Source organism: Eublepharis macularius, chromosome 4 (genome assembly GCF_028583425.1).
Source record: "Eublepharis macularius isolate TG4126 chromosome 4, MPM_Emac_v1.0, whole genome shotgun sequence".
NCBI classification, from domain to species: domain Eukaryota; kingdom Metazoa; phylum Chordata; class Lepidosauria; order Squamata; family Eublepharidae; genus Eublepharis; species Eublepharis macularius.
Window position 1 is genome coordinate 54,033,387 of NC_072793.1, and position 22,909 is coordinate 54,056,295.

Below are 22,909 nucleotides of genomic sequence, written 5' to 3' on the forward strand. Positions count from 1 at the left end.
TTATTTGCCAGCCTTTTAGCCTGCCTTTCCTCCCAGGAGCTCAGTATACATGGTATGAGCCCTGCAGTTTATCCTTGCAATAACCCAATGAGGTAGATCAGGCTAAAGGAGAGAAAGGCAATAGCTCAAGGACTCCCAGTGAAATTCATGGCAGAGCTGGGATTTCCTTGGTCATAATCAGATATTCTAACCTGTACATCACACTGTCTTTCGGTACAGAAATACATTTGTCCAAAATAGCAAGTTAACTGTTTATCTTGTCCTATGCTAAATAGACATTGTGCCATTGTATATACCTTTATGCATGGTTTGTGTACAGATGGTGTGAAAGATGGTGGCACAGGAAGCACCAGGCCTAACTGAAAAGTTGATTGCACACAATCCAAACACTTGCAGAGGATCCCTGATTTCACCAGTAATAACACATTAATTACATCAGCGTGGAGAAACTGGCTATTCCCCCCCCCCTTCTCAGTGATTTCATATACTACTCACACTGTAAATGTGACTAGCAAGTTTTTCTGACAGTTAAAAGCAATCTGTGAACAACAAAAAAAGGAGGGTGTATTTTGTAAGTCTAGCATAAAGTGAGATTCACTTTCAGACAGTGAAGTAAGTCTCTTCTGTTTAATGTAGAAGCACATAAACATGCTTTGAAGTTTGAACTCATATCACAGAGAGAAGATAACATTTTCCTGGGGGAGTTGGCGTGTTGCTATCATTTTGCAGCAAAATCCACACTTTTGTTTTGCTTGTGTGAGAGTAGCCTTCTTCCTTTGTTACTCATGTGGCATTTCAAATGAGGAAGAACAAGATTTTGTTCATGTCAGCTGCAGGCTCAGCTTATTTCTCATTTCCCCAGGAGTGGAAGCTACTCCCCACCCCCCTCCTCACCTTTGCTTTTTCACAGTTGAAGTATTCTATTCTTTCAAATATATAATATATAAAAAGGTATTTCCTTTGCTTCTGATGGGCTTGGTCACCCTGGAATTCTGCTGTAATGCAGTCTCCTGTGCAGCAGAGGGGATGTACACATCTGAGGTCCAAACTGGTCAGTAGGTAACAGCTTTGATTTTCAAGGCTCAGTCTTGAAAATATAATTAAAATATCCACAGTTCCTTCATTGTCTCTTATGGTACCATCTCTATGATGTGATGAACGCAGGATTGTGTTTGAGGTTTTGCATTCTTTTAAGTTTTTCTTAAAATGTGGGAAGGCAATTCTCTGCCTTTACAGTACAGAATTCCTTTAAATCAGATTTATAAAGAAAAATTAGAAAAAAGGTTACGTTGAGATGCAGGATGTGGGAACTAACCATGAGTTGCATAAGTAGAAGAGGATGCAGAACAATCCAACACAACAGGGCAAGAAGACAGATCATAATGTATAACCAGTATATAAATTTATACACAATCAACCATGAAGGGAAAATCCACAAGAAAATGTTACACGTGGGTAAAATGGAGTAGATTCAACCATACTCCAAGGATCCTTCCTCCAACCATACTCCAAGCATCCTTCAGCTTCAAACTTTGCTATGTGGAGTGGTAGGATCCATCTCGGTCAATGTATGCAGTGACTCAGAGGAAAATGATAACAGTGGAAAGCAAGAGGGAATCCTTTCAGGAAGCATGGAGCCAAGAAAGAGTTCCAGTTAAGCAAGTGCTGCAGCAGAAACAAAATGAGAGTGCACTAATAAAAAGGACATGGTTTGCTAGTGAAAGCAAAATAGACTGTTTCAGCTAATATAACTATTATATATACAAGTTCCAGTGGGATAGTCATGTTGATTTGCTGCAGCCTAAATCAGTAAGAGTCTTGTGGCACCTTAAGCCACTAACACTTTTGTTCTGGTATAAAGTTTCAGGAACTACAATCCACTTTCTCAGTTACTTCAAGCATTGCATTCAGTTGTGCAAGATGTATGCATGCAGATAAAAACTAAAGAAGGGTAGAGAGAAGCAAGCTTTATCATGAAGAGTGGCTGGAAGACTCAGTGTCCCAGGGTACGGTTGTACTACATTACTTGCAAAGTACTGGTGAAAGTAAGATCCACTCAAAAGAGTAAATAATCCAGTCAGACTGGGTGTGGCTTACCTCCAACAGGTGTCAAACTAGCAAAGTAGGACAAAGGTGAATTTAGTGCATCAATCTAAAGGACTGGCGATGACTTTCTCTCTGGAAATATCCGAAGGTGCCTGTCTTGAATCCAGATTTGTACCAAAGAAATATAAAGGAAGCACGCCAAGAATTATTATATTGCCCTATGTACAATAATACACTCAAAATTACAACAATGGGTGCAATGACAATTGTTTACAATAATCATAAGAGCAAGAAAAGTTCAATATTTACAATAATCATAGGAGCAAGAAAGGTTTCATCAAATCCTATTGAACATTCAACAGGTAAGTGGTAATCACGTTGCTGTTAATGCATAATGTCCCAAAGTCCGTGGAAGCTAATTGAAGGCATCCAGTAGCACTGAGTGGCAGGAACGCTGAGTGGCAACGAGCATACCGGTCCCATTCAATTTGGCTCGTTTCAGGATAAAACCTTCATCAGGCCACCAACCTATAAATTATCATTAAAAGTCCATCATAGACCATGCCACAATAACAATCATAAATACAATATCCAAATGCACTAATTAATACTCACTATTTTGATTCCAACATAATCTTAACACGTGAAGTTAACCACCAGGTACAAAGTCAATGTAAAGTCCATTCAAAGGTAAGGGGGAGATCATTCTTAAGACCATAAATACTGTCATCATTAAAAAAATCAATTAAGTGCATTCACTGCATTGCAATGGAGAACATTTGTTCTTCAGGATTCCAATTTGGTCCTGTTTCCTTTTTAAAAAAGTAGACTCCATATATAGATGTGGGTCTTTTCAGGATCAGAGTCTAATGAAATGGTTCAGTGAATGCACTTAATTGATTTTTTTAATGATGACAGTATTTATGGTCTTAAGAATGATCTCCCCCTTACCTTTGAATGGACTTTACATTGACTTTGTACCTGGTGGTTAACTTCACGTGTTAAGATTATGTTGGAATCAAAATAGTGAGTATTAATTAGTGCATTTGGATATTGTATTTATGATTGTTATTGTGGCATGGTCTATGATGGACTTTTAATGATAATTTATAGGTTGGTGGCCTGATGAAGGTTTTATCCTGAAACGAGCCAAATTGAATGGGACCGGTATGCTCGTTGCCACTCAGCGTTCCTGCCACTCAGTGCTACTGGATGCCTTCAATTAGCTTCCACGGACTTTGGGACATTATGCATTAACAGCAACGTGATTACCACTTACCTGTTGAATGTTCAATAGGATTTGATGAAACCTTTCTTGCTCCTATGATTATTGTAAATATTGAACTTTTCTTGCTCTTATGATTATTGTAAACAATTGTCATTGCACCCATTGTTGTAATTTTGAGTGTATTATTGTACATAGGGCAATATAATAATTCTTGGCGTGCTTCCTTTATATTTCTTTGGTACAGTCTTCTTGAGGAAGCCCTTTCCCTTTTGGTGTTCGTTGAATCCAGATTTGTCAGAATCTACCAAGGATCATGGTGCAGTGGATTGTTCATATCTCAAAACAGAGGTAGCCTATACAGTATGAGTGGCAAAATGTTTCTAAAAGCAGTACCACAGCAGATTTCATTTGTAAAACTAAATAAATGCTGCCTGACTATGGATAGATAAAGAGGAACAGCTTGTTACCTGGTAGCAGCTGCATCTGGAGTGATTTGAAGTGGTCATTATCTAGCTGTTGTTCATTGTGTAGAGAAAGTGTGGAGTGCAATGTGCTTGAATGTCAGAGATGTGAGCCCATTGAATATGGTTCAACATAGTGACAGTTCTTTTTAGTCCTTTATTCTAGCATAAATCATTATGAAGTGATGGAACATTGGTAACTATAATATTTTTCTGCAAGTCACTCATTCACAACACCTTTTAAGGAAATTAATGTGAATTGTCAATATGAGCTCAGCCAGATGTTTGCTTGCTTCAGTACTGGAATGGAAATGCTTTCAGGAGAAACCAAAATGGTTCCTTCTAAATTTTATAACCATGCTAAATTTTATAAACATTTTCTCTTTTCTATACTATTTGCTGCTATTGTTTCTCTAATCTACTGGTTTTCAGCACTATTTTTTTGATTAAGGCATTCTATTTCTGGGAATTGTCAAGTAGGTGATTGCAACCAACTGGGGACCATGCAGGATGAGAGAAACTGCTCCAGTGACCATTATCCCATCCCCAGCAGGGGCGTAAACTTTCCAATTTCCCGGGGCTGGGGGCTGGGGCTGGGGTTCGGCCAGAGGCATTGCTATGCCAGTGACATCACAGGGAGGGGCTTCCATTGCCACCATCTATGGAGGCGGGGTCATGGGAGATTTAGGGAGGGGCTCCCCACAAATTTAGGGGGACCCAGGCACCCATGGGGACCCTCCTAAAAATGCCCCTGAGCTGGGCCAAACCTAGGAAAATGTAGGAGTTGGCCGGTGGTTATAGTGCTATCTCAGTGATCTCTTGCTGTGTCCTGTTTTTGAAATTCATTTTTACGATAGTCACTTTAAGATCTATAATTATAGATATTATGTTGCAAAGGACAAACTAATGGTCACAAATTTGACACTAAGAAAGGCAACACAGAAAAGCCTGTAAGGGAACATTTTAAAAGTTTTCCTAGACATTCATTTACAGGAGTCTTGATTCTGTCTTATTTGTAAGGGTGACTTAGTACTGAAATTTACTAAATTGTGGCATTGCAGATGTCTTTGTTTGGTAGATGCATGATTGAAGTTTGAACCACGGCAGAATACAAAACAGTTGCCGTGCTCTTGATTTCTGAGCAGTGTACAGAGTGCAAAGTAGTAGCAAACTCCCATCCTCTCACTTCAAACTCATATCCTATAAGTGTGTACAAGCACATTTTGAGGCAATTCAGAACAGTGCTAGTCATTATGATGACCCTAAGGAAAACTCGCAGGTATGCTACCTAGGATTTTATATACCTTGCTTTCTTAGCACACTGCTTAAACTCCACCTTAAAAGATATTCAGAACACATTATTAACAAAATCACAGCCTGGACATAGGGCAAAAGGAAATTTTTAAAAGGCCTCTGATCTGCATCCCCCCCTCTTCCAATCTTGTTCATGCAGATAGGACTTCTCATTGCTTCAGAGAGACAGCACTCATTTTTAGGAATTGTCCTTTTCTGCTACATTGAAAATGGGTGGAGCCAGCCAGGGTTAAGGACTAAGCTAATTAGTGCGTGTCATAGCCATAGGTATTTTAAGGCAGTGTATAAATTCTTTTTTATATAAAATTTATTTTTATAAATATAAGCAGTACAGAAAAAAAGAAAATAAAAACAATAGCAGAATTATAATTAGAGATGAGCACGATCGGCATTACGATAGAAAAATACCCACGATAATGGCGTTTGCGCGTTCGGGACCCAGCAGATCGGTGCCGTTCACAGCGACCGATCCAGCGTTCGGTGGGGGGGGGCTTCATCGGGGCTTGATCGGAGCAATTGGTATCTGATCGGAGATCCAGTCACTCCAGCGCCAGCAATCTATTCCCCTGGCAATGGAGCCAGGGGAATGCCTGAGCCGAGTTTGCCCTCCTTCTGTCACCCTGGAAACCCGAATGGAAGCCCAGCTTGCCTTGATCAGCAGGGCTTCCTTCCAACCACAGAGCAGCAACCAGTTGGGAGAAGACAGCCAGGGGAGGGAGGGGGAAGGGGGTGTTCTGTAGCCATGGACATTCTAAACGTTTTTTGCTTTTTAAAAAAACGAGGCTTTGTAGGAGGAATGGCTGTTTTTCTGTCTGTCACTCCGTTTTAAACCTGCTTTTAAAACACTGTATTTTGTGGGAAAACCTCATTCACGGCTCTGTGTGTGTGTTTAAAATATGCTTTTGGAAGACTGGCTGCTTGCTTTTAAAATTGGGTGGGGAGGAATGGAGGATTCTGTCCCTGCTTTTTTTTAAAAGCTGGCTGAAACACGTTGATGGGATGTCTCTCTCTCTCTATTTGGAGAGGCATGGATGGGTTAAAAACTCCCCCCTTCTGTTCTGTGTGTGTGTGTGTGTGTGTGTGTGTGTGTGTGTGTGTGTGTGTGTGAACGTCCCCTCCCTGAAGGGAGGCGGCTCATCGCTGGGTTAAAAACTTCCCCCCCTGCTCTAAGTGTGTGTGTGTGTGTGTGTGTGAACATCCCCTCCCTGAGGGGAGGTGGCTCGTCGCCGGGTTAAAAACTCCTCCCCACTCTAAGTGTGTGTGTGTGTGTGTGTGTGTGTGTGTGTGTGTGTGTGTGTGTGTGTGAACATCCCCTCCCCGTGCCTGCCAGACCCGGCAGTTGCCGCCACCACCCACCTTCCCACATAGCTGGGAACAGTGGGGTGCCCCTCCACTTTGGCCTCCCCAATCCCTGATCCACAGATCGGAAACAGGAGCTGACCGGTGTGGATCGGTGATTTGGGGTCATCGCTGGTGCCGATCCCCGATCAGCTTGATCGGCAATTTTTTTTTGAACGTGCCCACCTCTAATTATAATTATGTCAGAAGAAAAAGAGTAAATATAATATAACAAACAATATAAATAATTCAGGTTTTTTATATCCAGCACATATCAATCCTTGAATGTTTGGTGTCTGTCAGAAAAGAAAGTATAGTCTCCAATATTCAGATTTTGATCCTACAAGCATCTTCCAGTCGTAACATTTCCATATAATTAAACACATTTTGGAGAAGGTGAGGGGAAGTGAAGAGAGGGGAGAGACTTCTGAGGTAAATGCTCTCTGGATTTATGGCTGTCAAAATCTCACACGCCCTCTAGTCCTTTCTTTTATTTGTGTAAACCACTTCAGTTGCCCACAATTTAAAGAGACACAAGCTTGGTTGATAATTTGTAAGCTTTGTGTTCCCTTTGTAGGATCAAAAATCTTTTAGACATTTAACCCACTGAAGCCATCACACTACTTAAGATATCACTTCAAAAATAGTTTCTTGATAGGAGGAGAGAGAACACATTTTGGGGGAGTTTCCCTTCTTTGTTTTTTTCCACCTATCTTTTTCTTAGATCCATTACCCCCCTTCATGTCTCCAAAGATCATTATCTTCTTGAAAATTGAAAATGGATTGGAAAACATTTTCATAAGAAACTTTCTCTTGCATTGTTTTTTTTATTGGATTAGAATATATAATCATTCAATACAAACATTCCCCCTTTGTAAATATCTACTTCTAACCCCCTCCTTTTCCTCCCCCCTTTTATTTGACTTCCAACAGTTTTCCAACCCTTTGTCTATCTTAATACTTACTTACTTATTACCTCATATAATCTATTAAACATACACTTAAACTCTCTTCTAAGCTTGTTATTTTTCTATAACACAGAATTACCTTTAACCTCTCCTTTACTAAATCCTATATTCTAAATAACACATTGCTAGCATATATTCATAATCTTTATATTATTAGTATAACATTTTATCCATTTTCTATTCCCTTACTTAATCTCCTTACTCTTCCCCATATAAGTTAATCAATTTAACTTATATTCTATATATTTCTTTAAGCATTTCTTATTCTCAATCAATTTTAATTATATGAAATATCTGTTATATTAAGAACTTAACTACATTAAAAATACCTAGCTAGCATGCTCATGTATATTCATAATATATATTCATAATAATACATCTGTTATTTAATACTGTGAATAATAAAACAGAATTTTCATCTTAACCCTAATAATAGCTTATAGTTCACCATTTGAACTTTAACTGTCTCATCTTCTGTATACCATTTTAAAAGTACTTTATAGATCTTTGAAATTTCTTTTTTACCCTCTTGAAAAATTACCTCTTCTAATTCTGAATTCTCCATTCTTAGTCCTCCTTTCGTACAATCCAAATTATAAAGATCTCTTATCTGTCTATATTGAAACCATCCATAACTTGAGGACAGCTCCTCTTCCGTCTTTATTCTCAATTTAGAGGATTCCAGTAATGTTATCTCCTTGTATGTTAAACACTGTTGTTCATTTTCGACAGTTCTTGGATCTATTACCTCGAACAGAACCACCCACAGGGGAATTCCGTCCTTCAGGTAATTTTTGTACTTCTTCCAGACAGTAAAGAGGCTTCTCCGAATATAATGGTGTAAGAACATAGAGTCAGCTTTTACTTTATCATACCACAGGTATGCATGCCATCCGAATATTTTTTTGTATCCCTCCAGAGCCAATAGCTTGCAATCCTTCAATGTCATCCACTCTTTTATCCAAGTCAAGCAGATTGCTTCATAATATAGTCTTAAATTGGGCAGCTGCATTCCACCTCTCTCTTTAGCATCCTGCAATACTTTCATTTTCACCCGAGGCTTCCTGCCTGCCCACACAAATCCGATATTTTCCTTTGCCATTTTTCAAATTGTTTAGAGTCACGAATAATTGGAATTGTTTGTAACAGGAACATCACTCTCGGCAGTACATTCATCTTTACTGCTGCAATTCTTCCCAACCATGACAGATTCAGCCTATTCCATTTAATCAAATCTTGCTCTATTTGAGTTGACAGTTTATCATAATTATTCTTAAATAGGTCTATATTCTTCGCGGTCAGTTCGACTCCCAAATATTTTACCTTATTCGTTACTTCACAATCTGTTATTTCCTCTAGTTCCTGCTGTTTCTGTTTAGTCATATTCTTACATAATATCTTTGACTTCTTTTTATTTACATAAAATCCAGCCAAATCTCCAAATTTCCTAATTTTCTCCATTACTTTTGGCATATTCTCAATAGGATCGTCCACAATTAACATTATATCGTCCGCAAATGCTCTGATCTTGTAGGAAAACTCTCTTATTTTTATTCCTTGGATTGCATCATCCTCTCGAATTTGAATCATCAATATTTCCAAAACTAAAATAAACAACAATGGAGACAGCGGGAAACCCTGTCTAGTACCTTTACCTATTGTCAATTTCTTAGTCACATCTTCATTCACCACAATTGTTGCACTCTGGTCCCTATAGATTTCTTTCACTGCACGAATGAACTTTTCTCCCATTTGCAGCTTCTCCATCGTGGCAAACATAAAGTCCCAGTTCAAATTATCGAATGCTTTCTCAGCGTCCACGAAGAAGAAACCAACTTCTCTATCACAACGTTTGTCATAATATTCAATAGCATTTATAACTGTCCTTAAGTTGTCCTTGATTTGTCTGTTTGGCAGAAATCCAGCTTGCTCCTCTGCAATAAATTCAGACATCCATCCCTTTATTCTCTCAGCCAAAATCTTCGCAAAGATTTTGTAGTCATTATTCAGCAACGAAATTGGTCTATAGTTTTTGACACTAGTCAAGTCTTGTCCCTCTTTGGGAATCAGTGATATATTAGCTTCGCTCCAAGTAGCTGGAGTCCTTTGGTCTCGCATGACTCCATTGATCACCTCTTTCAGAAAGGGCGCCAGTTCATTTGCCAGTACATTATAAAATTTAGCTGTAAGTCCATCCGGACCTGGCGCCTTTCCTAATTTTGTCGACCGTATTGCCTCTTTTATTTCCTCTTCCGTCACTTTTCTATTCAATTTATCTCTCCATCCTTCAGAAATTGCAGGGAGCTTCATCTTTCCCAAATAGCTCATTATTAAATCTTTATTAACTTCTTTTTTTTGGTACAACTTTGCATAAAATTTAAAAAAGGCTCTACTAATGGCTGTCTGTTCCAAATGTGTTTTGTTCTCCTCGCAAATTTGGTTTATAGTTCTTTTCTCCTTTCTTTTTTTTAATTGCCATGCCAGATATTTCCCAGGTTTATTTGCACCCTCAAACGACTTTTGGTTCATTCTCTTAAGATTCCATTCCATTTCTTTATTATTCATTGCCGTCAACTGTTCTTGGAGGATTTTAATATCCTGATATAACTTCTTTTTCCCTGGTCTCTTCTTTAATTGAGTCTCTTTGGCTTTTATTTTTTCCATGATCTCCAATCTCTTCTCCTCTCTTTTCTTCCTAGCTCTAGCATTTAAGTCCATTAGTATGCCTCTAGTCACTGCCTTGTAAGTGTCCCATACCTTATTTGTTGGTACTTCGTTGTTCATGTTGTACTGTATAAAAAACTTAGTCTCTCTTCGCAACAATTCAATATTTGCCTCTTCTTGCAATATATCTTCGTTTACTCTCCAACCTCTTCTTTTTATTCTTTTCCCAAACCTCCACATGATTGGATTATGATCTGAGCCTACCATAGGCATTATTTCCACGTCCTTAGTCCAAAGCGCTAGGTCTTTGGAGGCCCAGATCATATCAATTCGTGACAAAGTGGAGTGTCTTGCAGAATAAAATGTAAATTGTCTACTTTTAGGATTCTGTCTCCTCCATACATCTTCCAAAGTTTCTTGTTCTTTTATTGCAAAAAAAGACTTTGGTAATAGTCCTCTTTTCTTTTGTGCAGTAGCAGATTTCTTGTCTTCATCCAAATTAGTAATGCCATTGAAGTCTCCAGCTAAGATCATCTGGTCATAAGATAGTCCATCTAGTTGTTTACTCAAGTCGTCAAAAAAACTTTCTTTTGCTCCATTAGGTGCATATATTCCAATCACCAACAGTTTCTTTAAATTCCATATAATTTCCACTGCTAGATATCTAGCTTCGACATCACACATCACTAATTTTGGCTGCAGTCCCTCTTTTATATACAGCACCACCCCTTTTTTCTTCTTTTTTGAAGCAGCCACAAATTCACTTCACAATTTTGCAGATTTTAAATATTTTACGTCCTGTTTTTTAATGAGTTTCTTGCAAACAAACAATGTCACATTTTTGTTTTAATAGCCAATGGAAAATATTTTTTCTCTTACTAGGTGAATTAAGTCCGTTTACATTCCAAGATAAAATTTTACACTCCATATTCATGATCTTGCTGTTGGTAAGTCCTTTTCATTGTCCCTAATAAACTTTTCCATCTCCAGTTCGGATCTGATGCGCTTTTTGACACCACCAAATTCAAAGGACACTCCCTCAGGCATTTCCCATCTGTATCTTATTTTCATATCCTTCAGAATCTGGACTAGATTTTTATATTTTTTCCGGTCTAGCAGCACCGATCTGGGCAATTCCTTCATAATAATAACAGTCTTGCCGTCGACTTCTAATGGATCCTGAAACTGTTTACTCACAATCAATTCTCTTATGTTTCTGGTCGTAAACTGCACAATTACATCTCTTGGCAATTTCCTCTGGGTCGCAAATCTTGAGTTTATTCTGTAAACCACGTCTAGGATAGCCGCAACTTCCCCCTCCTCTTTCCCCAGGTATTCAGCCAACACTTCTATAATCTGTTCTTGGGCAGTCTTTCCTTCAGTTTCCGGCAAACCATGAAACCTTAACTGCTTCTCCATGTGTTTACTTTCCGCAACTGCCATTCTACCTCTCATCGCCCTCATCTCAGTTCGTTGCGTGTCTGCTAGAGAATCCACCGTGTTTTCTACTACATTAACTCTTTGCTGCGTGGCTTGCAAATCGTTTTGTATCTTTTCCATACCTTTCGTCACTTCCGCCAATTCTTTTCTAAGTGTCTCTTTAAACTCTTTCGCCATCTCTGGTATCATGTCTTTAAGCTCCTTAATTCCTTCTGAAACTTTTTTATCTAAACTTTCAATTGCCGCCTGCCACTCCTTTTTCGACATCGTGGGGCTAGCTTTGCCTCGCTCCCACGTGTCCGCCCTTTTCGTCAACTCCGTGGCGTTTTACTTTCTATACTTTTACTTTTAAAAGTCCCAAAATCACTTTGTTTCTTAAAAAAAATCAATTACAGAGTCCAAAATGTCAGGCGTCTTTTCTCTATGGTTCCTCTATGATTATTCCCCCTTTATTTGTAATCCAAGATGGCCTACTTCCTGTTCCGCTGAAGCCGCGACCCTTCCCCTTTCCAAAATGGCATTCTTCTACTTCCTGTAACGTGGAGACGGCCGCTTCTCTCCAGCTTCTCTATTGTTGTGACATACTTCCTGTTCCTCAGCCACACACAGCAGTTCTCGCGATGTTAAAACTTTCTCACAGTCCACTATCTCTTTGTCACCGCAGGTATGTAAAACAATAATCAAATTTCTTTAATAACTTCGTTGTATTTAGTCCTTCTTTAAATATTTTTCATGCCAGGATTTCCCCTCCTTGTACTCAGTCTGTCGCAGTTTTAAAATTAACTTTAATACTTCGTTTGTTAAGTTAATCTGTCCCGTTTCAAGAGATAGTGATCTTTACCTTCTTAGTCGATTTCTCGGGTTGTAATCACTGTTCCAATCTTCCATTCACATCAGTTCCCTTTGCCCCTGTTTGGAGGTTGGGCATGTAGGTCTTATGCCAACCGAATTGGCTCCGGAGCTACTGCAGAGATCTTGGCAAAACCTGTCTTCGGGTGGGACCTCAAGGGACGGGAGAGCGTCCGTTGCGCAGGACCCCCCCCTCACCCGAGATCAACACACCCTGAGGTTCTTGAGCATACTAAGCCTGCTCTCCGCCTGAGCGCAGTTGGCTGCGGGCGATTTCGGCCCCTCCAGCCCTCAAAACAGCAGCCCGGACAGTTCAGCTTTAAGAGCTGCGTTAGACCTCCATGGATCCCAAACCAGAAGTCCCAAAAACTTTCTCTTGCATTGTTGAAGGCTTTCACAGCCGGAGAACAATGGTTGTTGTGGATTTTCCGGGCTATATAGCCGTGGTCTTGGCATTATAGTTCCTGACGTTTCACCAGCAGGTGTGACTGTCATCTCCAGAGGTGTAGCACCAAAAGACAGAGATCTCTCAGTGTCACAGTGTGGAGAAGATGTTGGCAGGTAATTTATATCTACTCAGGAAGGTGGGTTTGGGCTGAGTCATCCTGTAAGAGTTTCCCAGGGTGTGGAATGCTAATGGAGGAGGCTTCACTGTATCCTGAGGAGGTTCTTTTACATATGGATTGGTGCTTGATATGCTAATCTTCTCTGCAGGGCTATTGTAGGATGTAGAGTATTTTGTTAGCCTGGTGTTTTTCAGGACTGGAAACCATGCTCTATTCATTCTTAAAGTCTCTTCTTTCCTGATGAAATTGTGTTGAAAACTGTAACACTGGGAGATCTCTGTCTTTTGGTGCTACACCTCTGAAGATGCCAGTCACAGCTTCTGGCGAAACGTCAGGAACTACAATGCCAAGACCACGGCTATACAGCCTGGAAAATCCACAACAATCACCATTTCTCTTGCATTGTTTGGTGCATATATTGTTGCTAGTGTGTAAATCTTGCCTTCCAGGAGCCTGATTTTCAAAATGAAATATCTTCTATCAGAGTCTCTTAATTTATATAAACTGCAATACCTTTTAAAAATGATACATTCTTAATAAACACACTAAAATACAAACAAAAAACAGGAACGAAGCCCCAAAGAATCATAGAAATTATAATATGATGTAACAGGAAGGGGGGACAATCTTGTGCTTCATCACCTATTGTAACTGAGACCCTCATGTGAGATCTGAGGGGGCTTGAACCCCTTAGCCCTCATGTCATTCACTGGCTGCCCGGGGGGCTCAGCCCCCCCTGGCCAAATCTGGGGGGGCTCAAGCCCCTCACCCCCCCCATAGTTTACACCTATGATCCCCAGTGCAAGATCTCTGAAGTCTCTCCGTGCCTCCGGAAACAGCAAAAAGGAGAGTGGTTTGGCCTCACACGAGAGGAGCCCAGAGATCCCAGGACATCTCTCCACATGCCCCCCTATCCAGGCATTGACCCCACCCTCCTCATGCTGTGGTCTTCTGGCTGACTTATCAGACTCCAGCAGGGCCCTTTTCACACTGCCCGATATCGCGCGAAACAAACGCCATGACTCGATATTGACAATCCCGTATCAGGTCGGTTGTTTTCACAATTCGACAAGTTGTTGCGCTTCCTTGTGTTTCCAGATGTTCCCATTCATGCGTGCTAGAGAGTGCATGAACCCTTAAAAAAAACTGCTATTGCGCAATCCCGCCCGTTCTGAAATCCAAATTTTGCTGGGCACACAGCAAATTATAGCCTGCTTTCCACTGCGAGCTTCTTGGAAAGAATCTGTTATGGCACCTGTGAGATTTATTTTCTGATTGCGCAGGTTCTAGCTTTCTTGCTGCAGATATCACTACCTTTGTGTCAGGCACACCTCTGACATCTCCTTTGGCAGAGAAGGGCCATGGCCATGATGTTGCACAGTTCTGCCATGTTAAGGAGGGGAGGGGCCAAGGAATTGCTGTGTCTACCCGATCAGCAGGGACTGGACTCTGTAGCACGCATCTGCATGCGGCTGCACTTTCACAGTAGCACTAAAAAGACTGTGAAATATGTGAATATGTGAAACAGAACATTAACATAGCATCGCAATTGCGCAATACTTTGTGGATTTTTTTTTTTTAAAAAAAGTGGTCCGCAAGGGGCATGCAAAGGCTTGCGGGCCCCTTGCATTTGGTGGGAAATCACCACCCAAAGACTAGAAGGCGAGGAGGGGAAGTGGGAAGTTCCAAGCACAGGAGGCACCATAAAGTGTTACCAACTGTTCTCACAGAGGCGAAAAACACCCAAAAAGTGGAACAACAAGTGGAATAAGGGCAGCGCAACGAGCACGGGTATGCACAGGTATTTATTGTTGTTGTTTCGGCATGAGCCGCTATTGTGGTGCTATGATGGCACTTTTGGGGGGCAATGTGAAAAGGGCCCAGTTCTGTCAGAGAATGGGAGTCCTTCATGACACCCCCTTCAACGCACACAAGCAACACTTCAGGTCTAATCCTGTGGCTTGCAGTGAATTCGAGGGGGTGAAGGGAGGAGGGAAGCTGGGTGGGGCTGGAGCATCTAAGGTGCCACTGGACACCTGCATCTTTTGGTGCCAGAGCCACACAAAGATATGGAGGCACCTCGAGCCTCCTCTATGGCAGCCCAGAGCTAGTGATCCTTTGCTGGGATGTGTGAATGAGCAGCCCTACAGGGAAGTGGAGGGGGGCTACTGTCATGTATGGGCAAGAAAACAGACAAGGAGGGAGTTGTTGTTCAACACAGACTTTATTGAACTACCAAAAGTTTAGAGCATGTCTGGAAGCCTGTTGCCAATGTCCCTTGCCTGGGTAGGAAGCTGTGCCCACTAGTGCGGTGGATGGGACCAGAAGAGCCATTCCTCATGATGCTTTCTCAAGAGCAGGCTCAACTCACACGCTGCCTCAGGAACTGCTCCTGGGGCTGGCTTGACTGGCTGTCAAGAACGGTTACTCAAGGCTGGAAAAGCCATGATCCTCGGCACCCTTGATGGGTTGCAACCTGCTTAAAAGGGAAACAGAAACATGTGTGGTGACAGGTTTGACCTTACTCAGGCCACAGCCAGTTCTGCAACATCCTTGGAATGTGTCCACTGCCAGGGGCAGCATCATCCCTGTCATCAAAGGTGCTGCTGGCAAGCAGAAGGATGCTCCTCGATTGGGAAAGTGCTCCTCATCTACATCTGGCTGTCCTGCTCCTATGGGTGCTTGGAGCTCTGATCCTGTGAGAGAGACAGTCCTGAAACTGTGTGCCCATCATCGCAGGAGAGTCATGAGAGCAAGCACCCAGTCACTCTGACCTGCAGAAGCACTCCCTCCTCTGCCCAAGGATGGAGACCAGCCGAAGGAGTCTGAACAGAGCCCTGATGAGGCCTACTGGAAGCCCCCTCCCCGAGAAAGCTGTGTTGAGCGTGGCCCCCTGGGCAACTGCTTCCATGGCAGGCATGGGATGTACTGGCTCATGGGTAGGGGCCATGCCCCTCCAGTGAGTCTTAACTGCAGAGATCAGAGTTTGGGGGGGTATGGGTGAGGGGAAGGAGAGGGTGGTCTGAATGAGTGATTTGGGTCTGCTTCCTTCCCAACACCTTTTTATTTATTGTAATGCTGTTAGCCACAGATGAAGGCATATTTCTAGTTCAGTTCTGGTTTAGCTAGTTGGAATCACATGCTCTCTCATCAGAGAAGAAAACACTGTCTACAAGATCCAACTCCCAAGAGCTGAGAGCATTGCAACTGCATTGGAGTCCATAATGATACCATTAAAACCCACAAATCATGAAACATTATACCAAAGATAAAGCCACATATCATCCAAAGATAGAAGCAGCCAACCAACACTGGAAGAGTTGGCAAACCTTTCTAACATCACTTGCCCACACAACAAGAGAAGACATGTAGAAAATGGACATTCTCCATAGTATGGAAGACATCGACATGCCTGCTAGCTACCACAATTGTGTAAGTGCCATAGATGGGGGCTTGAATTGCCACCTGAGGCTTTCCTCAGTAGTGGGGAAATCCCCCACCTTCGGCCAGTGCTTCCTGGTTCTGCTCTGTTGGCCAGTAGTGGGAGGGAAGGTGGGAAACTGGGAGGAGGGTGGACAGTATTCTGGAGCACTGATGTCACTCCCCATGCACCCACAATGTTGTCATTATGTTGCTAGTGGACACTGGGGAATTCTCTGGTATTTGGGGAAAACTCTATGGTTAAACCATAGAATTATGCCTACGTATCACAGTGTCCCTGGCTTTTCCCAGTGATGTGCTGATGTCACTTACAGGTGCACAGGGAATGAAGTCAGCACATCACCAGCGATGGAGTGACATTGCCAGCAAGCCCCTCCTCGACCCACTAAGTCCCTCTCCCCCGCATTGAGTGGGGGAAGGTCTGGCAACCCTATGCTGCCTGCAATTTGAAAGCTGTGTTGACAGGCAGTAGAATCACAGATGGCATTGTTCTGATCACTTTTTAAACAACTGTGCTTGCTGAACAACTGTTAAACAGCATGTAGAGTCAGCAGGTGGGTAGCACAGCACAATTAATGGGATCCACCTTGTCCTCTATCAGTGTTGGGAGGGCTGCCAGTGAAGAGCCAAAAGAATATAAAGATGATAATGAGTAATATTTCACAATAGCAATGGACATTATATAGGCTTGAGAATTCACTACATGGAAGTATATGGAGGGATGGTCTGTATCAGAACATCCTGTTTGCATGCACAAGGTCCCAGGTCCAATCCCTAGCATCTTCAGTTGAAGATGGAATATATGTAAGGGTTCTGAGCAGAGTATAGTACCCTTTCTACCTGTGTGGGATGTGTTGTGTGCACAACATTAGGCCATAAAGGTGTTGCCCCATGTTTCTTGCCTATCATTTGATGCCTGGATATTCTAGTTCAGGATGCTAACAAAGCCATGCTCCTTCCCTGGCATGCTTCTAGGACCCCCTGAGGGCCCTGCACTAGAAGGACTATATATTAATCCCATCAGTTTGGTGTAAAGCCAGTTTGGTGTAGTGGTTAAGGGCACAGGACTCTAATCTGGAGAACAGGGTTTGAATCCCCACTCCTCCACTTGAAGCCAGCTGGATGATCTTGGGTCAGGCACAGCTTCTAGGAGCTCTCTCAGCCCCACCTACCTTACAGGGTGTTCATTGTTGTGGGGATAATAATAACATACTTTGTAAACCACTCTGAGTAGGTGTTAAATTATCCTGAAGGGTAGTATATAAATCAAATGTTATCATCATCATCATCATCATCATCATCATTTAAGCCAACATAGCATTTGCAGCTAACAAAAAATAAAACTTTATCCACTGAGAATATATGAACTGGGGAGCGAGTATATGAACAGTTTAAAAGTAGCACAGCTGAAAAAGAAATCTTATCGCTTGCTTGAAAAAGTTGTAATTACTCCACTAGATAAAAGCTGTTAAATTTTCTGTAATAGAAATATTAAGACAAATTAAATACCAAGCTTATCTTTCCACTGTGGTATCAATATTTTATACCAAACATCTGTTCCATGTATCTCATCTCTGAACTGCTTCCACCCTTTATCAGTGCAAGCACAGCTTTTCAAAGCAAATTAAACTAAACAGTTTGCACCTAATCACTATTTGATCACAACATGCAGAATGACACATATCGATCAGTGTGAACCCCATTTTTCCCAATTCAAAGGGGGGGGGGAGAAATCCATGGGAGGAAACACTTGATTTGCAAATTTGTTCAGCACATAGTTAAAATGGGACATGTGTCAGGAATAAAAGACAAGATAAGCAAGCAAGTGGGAGATGGAATATTAGAATCTAGTACAATCAAGTAACCCATTAATATGGTGAAAGCGGCCAAATTACTAAAGCCAGATTCTCTATTGATTACTTCATGCTGAACAGTTTCAGTTAAACTTCAGGCTAACCAATATACTGGGACTAATTCCCAGGATATTCTGCAAAGAATGTTGCCTGTCTGCAACCCAAGAATGTGTGTGTACCTTTACATTTGCCTGTCAAATGAGACAACTGCAGCTTTCTGCATCTGTTCATGTCCCTGATCTTGCTCTCTGCTCTTCTTCCTTGCCTGCAGTGGCAAAAAGGGAAGTCATGTAGAGAGGACAATCCAAGTGGAGCAGGAGACAGAAGATGCTACAGTTTCTCCATCACTTGCTTCATTGAGGGTTTGAAGATATACCCATTAAAAATCACATCTTGAAATCTTGTTTTGCAAGTACTAGGCTAGTTAATCAGATCCTCTATTTGGTTGTATATAATAGTTGCAGCCTTCCTTCGCTACAGCATTGATCTGACCATGATGAGTGGACTAAGACCTTCCCCTTGTAATCAAGATAGGGTTATCCACCAGTCTTATTAATTATCCTGAAAGAAATTTGAATGAATTTACCCAATAGACAGCTACCAAGAATTTTGCCAGTCAGAATACAGTCAGAATACAGCCACATGATAGACTTTTGGTTTTACTAAGCATGAGGCTGATTTGTATGTTAATTGTGGAATAAAATGAGACAGAAGCAAGGCTAACTAAGAAATCAGTGAGGAAGAGTGAGAGAGATTCAGGGTAGAGTGATATTTACTGATCTAGGAGAGATAGAGGTAGCATAGACAGTAGCAGCTTGAGTGATCAGCGTTAGAGATGGGCATGAACCAAAATACGAACCAAAATTAAGCACGAATCAGGCCGGTTCGTGGTTCAGGAACCACAGTTTGTCAAATCGCATTTCTGACGAACCACCATGAACTTTTAAGCTGGTTTGTTTGGTTCGGTTTTTTGGTTCATCACTGCAGACAGCCTGGTGCCAATCAATCAGTTTCCTAGGGGATGGACTTCCTGCAGACCTTCTGCTGACCTGGAAGTGAACTTCTGCTGGTCCAGAAGTGACCTTCTGCTAGCCCGGAAGTGACGATTTTCTGACCTGGATGTGACATTTTCACGAACCAAACGAACCGGTTTGTGAACAAGGGGCAGGTTCATGAAAGTTAGTGGTTTGTGGTTCGTCAAATTTCACAAACCACAAACCACATGGTTCATTTTTTCCCAGTTCGTGCCTATCTCTAGAGGTTCAGACATGCATCTGAGGGTGTGCATGTGGATCCAAGAACACACACATGGCTATGGCGGAGGGCAGCCTAATTATACTGTGAAATGTAGCCTCAGGTAGGATCATGTCTTCTGCTCCAAGAACAATAGCTTAATGGCTGTCTGCGGAGGTAAGACAATAAATTGGGAAAGGCTTGATTGAGCATATCTGGGTGGAACTATAGTTAAAAAGTGATTAGTGGAAGGGAAAAATTACCAGTTCTCTGAATAAATCAGATTAGGTAGGAGAAAGGGGGATGATCTGAAAGTTGTGGATTAAATTAACTCAGGAGCTCCTGGAAGATCTCTTTTGTCTTCTTTGCACATATCTGGGGTGTGGGGCAACTAGCCAGTCTTGCCTCATGAGTCATGTTCCAATAATTTCCAACTCCAGCCAAGTTGGAAACCATTCTGCCTAGCCAGGCAGCATGCCTTGTGCTCAGGGCACATAAGGAGAAGAGGTTTATGATATTTCCATATACATAAACTACTCTTTCAGGGAGGGTCTGACTGATAACATAAAGGGAAGGTCCATGAAAGTAAATATGTCAAGTTTCATCTTCCCTGATAACTACTCTTTTACTGAGAAAATGAACAACTTTTTTGTTCTTGGTTATGCCTACTCAATTAGGGGATACAACATGAACCCTGAGGAAAACACTAACATCATTAATCTGTGAAAAGGAATGTAAGAGTCTGATTACACATTCCCTAAGCATGAGGGAGGCTGGAGGAAACCCCAACTCAACTCTTGTTAAATGTGTGACCACGCTCACCTTCTTAATATGATGTGTTGGGGGAAATGGGCTCATGAGTAGAGATGGGCACGATCAAAAAAAAAATACCGATTAAGCTGTTCGTGGATCCGGGCCGCTGCCGAACCCAGGCCACCGATTCTAACCAATCAAGTCCCATTTCCTTTAAAATAATTTTTATTGGGTGAGTTAACATACAAATTAATTAATATACATTCTATTACCCCACCTATTCCTGTTTCCCCCACCCACTCCCTCCCCCCTTTTCTTGTTAGACTTCCAACAGCTTTCCAACCCATTATCTAATTATATCTATTATTCTATCCAATACATTGTCTAAAAAAAAGAATATTAGTTCACACTATTAACTTATTTTAACTTTCCATATATTATTTCCATCGGTAAAGACAATCTACTCCCCCCTTTAATAGTTGTCCAATGACCACACTTTCCCCCTTACGTCCCATTTCTTTTCCAAATAACTTTTAAATTTCCCCCAGTCCATAACAAATTCTTCTGTGTCTTGTTCTCTTATTTTCCTTGTCAATTTGTCCATCTCTGCCATGTACAGCAATTTCTGTATCCAATCTTCTATTGTCGGTATCTCTTGTGTCTTCCATAATTGTGCATATAACATCCTTGCTGCAATTGTCATATAAAACATTAACATTCTATCTTGGGTCGCAAAATCTTCTAAACCTATACATAGCAATAACAACTGGGTTTTACTCACTTTTTTTGTAATATATCTGACATAACATCAACAATATTCCCCCAAAATTGTTTAGCTTTTTCACAAGACCACCACATATGATAAAACGACCCTTCATATGTTTTACATTTCCAACATTTATCTGACATTTGGCTATTCCCAAAGGCTAATTTCTTTGGTGTTAAATGCCATCTATATATCATTTTATAAACATTCTCCCTTATATTAGTACATGTTGATATCTTTAATGTATTTCTCCACAAATGCTCCCATGCTTCCATTGTAATATTTTTGTTACAATTTATTGCCCACTTTACCATTTGCACTTCTACTACTTCATCTTCCGTAAACCATTTTAACAGAATCTTATATATCTTAGATATCATTTTTTCCCCTTCTTGTAGTAAACATTCTTCCAATTCTGAATTTTTTAATCTGAATCCTATTTTTCTATGATCTGAATCATACAAATCTTTAATTTGTCTGTACTGGAACCACCCATAATGAAATGGTAGTTCTTCATTTGCTTTCATTGTAGCTGTTTTTTGTTCCATTCTCAAAATTTCTTTGTATGTCATCCACTCCTCGCCATTATAGTCCATTTTAGGATTTACAACTTCTGCCGGTACAATCTACAATGGGGTTTCTTCATGTAAATATCTCTTATATTTTTGCCAAACCATAAATAAACTCCGTCTCACATAATGATGTAAAAACATAGCATCTGCTTTGACCTTATCGTACCATAGATATGCATGCCATCCAAATATTGTGTCCTTCCAAGGCTTGTAACTTATGATTCTTTAATAACATCCAATCTTTCAGCCACACTAAACAAATTGCTTCATGGTAAAGTCGTAGATTAGGTAATTGTAGCCCTCCTTGTTCCTTGGCATCATACAGCAATTTCATTTACACTCTAGGTTTCTTTCCTGCCCACACAAAATTTAATATCTTTCTTTGCCATTTTTCAAATTGCTTTTTGTCTTTTACTATTGGTATTGTTTATAGTAAAAACATCATCCTTGGAAGTACATTCATTTTAATCACTGCAATGCGGCCTAACCATGACAAATTTAGATTATTCCATTTCATCATATCCCTATCTATTTGTTGCCACAGTTTATCATAGTTATTCTTAAATAAGTCAATATTCTTAGCAGTGAGTTCAATCCCTAAGTATTTTACTTTATGTACCACCTCGCAATTTGTTTTCTCCATTAGTTCTTGCTGGTTTTGCTTAGTCATATTTTTACGTAACAGCTTAGATTTGCTTCTGTTGATATAGAACCCGGCAAGGTCACCAAATTCTTTTATTTTGTTTAACAGCTTTGGCATATTTTGAATTGGATCCTCAATTATAACCATCACGTCGTCAGCAAATGATCTTACTTTATATGAGAAACCTTTAATTTTCATTCCTCTTATATTGTCATCTTCCCATATCTGTCTTAATAAAATTTCTAGTACCATCACAAACAACAAAGGCGATAGTGGGCAACCTTGTCTTGTACCTTTTCTTATCTCCAGTCTTTTTGATAACTCGTTATTTACCACAACTGCTGCACATTGGTCTTTGTATATTGCTTTCACTTCTTGTATAAATTCTTTGCCCATCTGCATCTTTTCCATAACTGCAAACATAAAATCTCAGTTCAAATTATCAAAGGCCTTCTCTGCATCCACAAAAAAAAAGCCAACCTCCTTCCCCGGATGTTTTTCATAATATTCTATTGCATTTATTACCACTCTCAAATTATCTTTAATTTGTCTCTCTGGTAAGAAACCTGCTTGCTCTTCAACAATCAATGGGACAATCAAGTCCCATTTCCGATCCGGAATCGGGAAGGCCAAAGCGGGAGAGCGCCCCGCTGTTTCCAGCGATATAGGAATGGTGGTTGGTGGCAGCGGCCGCCAGGCCCGGCAGGCAGGGGGAGGTGGCAATGAGCCACCTCCCTTCAGGGAGGGAGGCGACATTCACACACACACACACAC